Source organism: Buceros rhinoceros, unplaced genomic scaffold (genome assembly GCF_000710305.1).
Source record: "Buceros rhinoceros silvestris isolate BGI_N320 unplaced genomic scaffold, ASM71030v1 scaffold17612, whole genome shotgun sequence".
Lineage (NCBI taxonomy): Eukaryota > Metazoa > Chordata > Aves > Bucerotiformes > Bucerotidae > Buceros > Buceros rhinoceros.
Window position 1 is genome coordinate 5,479 of NW_010398469.1, and position 3,606 is coordinate 9,084.

Sequence of the window (3,606 nt, forward strand, 5' to 3'; positions counted from 1 at the left end):
GGAATGGCGAGCACTCTGTGCCATCCTCTAGCTTTTCATGCAGAAATGTTAGATGAAAATGAAGACCAGTACTAAGAATCCCCCTCACCTCTGGACTCTTAATCACATTGAAAGCAGCTGTGCTAAGTAACAGTCATCCCTCTGTGAAAGATGTCACGTTATTTCCAAATCTGGTCCTGCCAGAGGCCAAGAGACTGTGATGCTCAGGAGGTCACTCTGGAGAAAGGAAGAAAAAATGATGGGACAACAAAGAACACTAGGGTGACCAACCTACTTCAGACGTCATTCACCAATTGTCTTGGGTATTTCTAAAGTATCATAGTATCACTGTAGTATCTGAGCACCATTAGCACAAGAGGAATCTACAGTATTCTACAGAGCTCCCTCAGCTGGCAGGAGGATCTGAGCACCAGCTGGTGACCATGGGTCTGGGTCATGCTAGGAATGGTCTGCTGGAATGATAGTAGCTAAATTACCTTTTGCTTTTTCCAGTTAGTCTCCCACTATGATCCTGAGGGACGAGATGGCTGGTAGAGAAGCCAGTGAGCTAGCTGCTGTGAAAGTGAACCTTCTGGTTCTTAACTTTTTGCATGCGCCCATACCTCTGGTTCATGAGTTTGTGCTGATCACAGTGATTAAACCCCTGGAAGACGGGGAACATAACATACCCTGTAACTTCTGGAGCAGCAAAGGAAGGGTGGTGCCCAGATGCTTCTCTCCTGCTAGACGATCACAAACAGTAAAGAGCAGACAGGCTAGGCTAAGGGGAAACTGAATTATTTCAGCCAAGTGACGCTGAACAGGGAAAACTAACAGTAGCTGTGGAAAGGAACTCCAGAAATGTGCTTGCACTGGTGAGCAATCCAACCCTAGCCGCTAAGACTTCTGCACTGGCAATGTGCTATGAACCATAAGGCCACTTCGATTTGGCATTAAATAAGTTCATAAAGATCTTAGAAATAAATGCACAACAATCCTTTTAATTTATAAAGCACTGTTAAGTATACACAGCACTTCACAAAGCACACAGAAAGGAAAATAAATGTTCTGAGGACTACTGCAAAGTCATATTCAGGGACAGCTGGCTTCTTAAACCAGAATCTCGATGTAAGGGTTTCCCTTTGAGTTGAGCTCAGCTATGTGCAGACCTGGGTTTGATTTCATGGATCTGCTACAGTGACTCCGTTCAGATTGCCAAAAGAGAAGTTGCATTCACAAGATGCCTTTCCGTAGCAAACAGGGCTTCTCAGCCAAATAGAAACTTTTTAGAAAACTTTTCCTTTAGGAAACGTAAACCAGAATGGGACAGACCCACACAAACTGATCAGTTCTACTGCTGGACTGCTACATAACCTCCAAATTCAGTCAAAAATGAGCTTATCAACTGAAAGCTGTAGTATCCCTTCTGAAAGTCTGCTAGCAAATGAAAATCTTGCTGCTTCTGGAACCAATTAGATGACCATTAGTCATGTTTCCGTCCACTTTCAAGAAGAGGAATAGAAATCAAAAAGCCATTGGTTTGAAGCTGTTCATAAAAAAAAAAAAAAAAGCAAACCAAAAAAACCCCTATAGAAGGATTGCCTTGAGTTACACGTTTTACTGAGGCTGAACTGTCTATGTAAATACTTGGCAAGTCAGCAGAAGTAATGCCAGCCCGCACGGCTCGTGCCCACCCAAACTGAAACAAAACCACAAAACTAAAAGCCAAAATGTGCATTTGCAAATGAAGGCTTTGGCTCCTGTGTAAACAAAGCCCCCTGAATTTCTGTAAGGTCCTTCTACTTCCTTGAGCAGCTGCACATAAAGGTGCCTTGTTCCTCTAGGAGCTGCAAACAATTTCATGCTCCCCGTATAGCTCCTTTTTATTAAACTATATGAAATAGCATTTGAGCAGTTGAGCATCAAGAAGTGGCCTGGGGCTTGCAGAAAGGATCCCTGCAATCCCCTGGAGAGTAGCAAGTTCTGTAGAGCAAGCCATTGACAAGCAGCCCTGGCCAGCAGCTGCTCAAATCCACGGATCTTCTTAGCATTGTTATTTCCTTCATCTCTTCTCTCCACAGCTCCAGTCCTTTTACTGGCTTCAGTCTGCATTCCTTTTTCCAGAGACTCCTGAAGCCACGGAGCCAGCTGCAGGATTAGTATGGTACACTGGCAAAACCAATCTTTTCTAAGCTCCAGCAGTGCTGGATAAGCACACCAACTCATATTGTCACTAAAATGACCAGCAGCAAAACAGTAAAAAATATCATCAATGTCAAGTGTTGCACTGCAATTCCTTGTAGTTAAAACCAGGAGGGGGATACATCCTACAACTGCCACTGGTACATACCTGTGCAAAAGGAGGGGAAGAGCACTACGCTGAGTGCCGTTTAGGAGTCATTCCTTGCAGCCATAGGGGACACATGTTTTTTAATAGATACATAAATAAAACAGCTCAATTCCAGATTTTATACATACACGCACAAATTAATCAGTGTAAAACTGAATGTCCTGATGTGAAAATTCAGATGTTTTCGTACAAAACCTATTTCTCCCAGCTTCTTACTGAGAAATGCTAGTATATACAGAATGTTTAGCTTTCTGAGAAGTATTGATATGGTGTGGTGTCACACAGCTGGCCATTTTGACCACTGCCATGGTGTGTACACGCACGATTGCTCACATCTGAGTGTGAAGATACTTTTAGTATAAAAGCTAGTTCACATCTATGTGAATACGTACATATTGCTGTTATTTACACACACACACACACACACACACACACACACACATACACTGGTCAAAATGGAACTTGAGAAATACTGGCATGGAATCAGGTCAGTCCTAGTACATTGTTGTTCTGTCCTACTGTGCAACACAGCATACACCAGCCCAATTGAACCGTATCTGCGAATCTGAATTCTGCAGAATGAGGAGGATACCGGTACAACAAACTCACAGGCAACCTCTATACACTGCCAAGTTTCCTTCCAGTCTTACAGCAGCAAGTATAACCCTGCTTTTTTTTTTTTTGAGCCTCCAGGTATGGTAAAGTTTTCAACATCAGTTTCCCATCAGTTCTGAGATTCCAGAGCAGGCCACGCCCCTGTCCTGCAGCAACCTCGTTCCTTCCAGCCAAGCAGCATTTGCAGAAAAACACCTTTGCAGGCACGCCTGCCTTCTCTGGTTCACGGTATGCCTACATGTTCCTTTTACAAGCAGACTAGACTGGTCTTTGCCTGTGTTTCAAGTTGTCTTGCACGCCGTATATGTATAAGAGTCTCCAGCTTCTCAACAGGACTGACTTAGCTTTGACCTTCCTGACTGCTGTATGAGATCCAGAACCGCCTTAGACCACAAGCATGGTGAGCTTCCATAGACCTGTGCAATATTAAATAGGTCACATTTCATTTGTGAGTGGAACAAAGCTCCTTAAGGACCCCATCTCCCACCGTACTTCCCTTGACATGACCACACATGCTTACGTTGCATGATCAAGCAGCTTCTCATCATGCGACCTGACATTGTGCATTTTCTCCTCAGGCTCCCAGGCAGGGACCTCTCATGGGGAGCTGGGAGAAAACATCTGCGCCTTGGCCATGTGGCAGACGGCATCTGGGTCTAGTA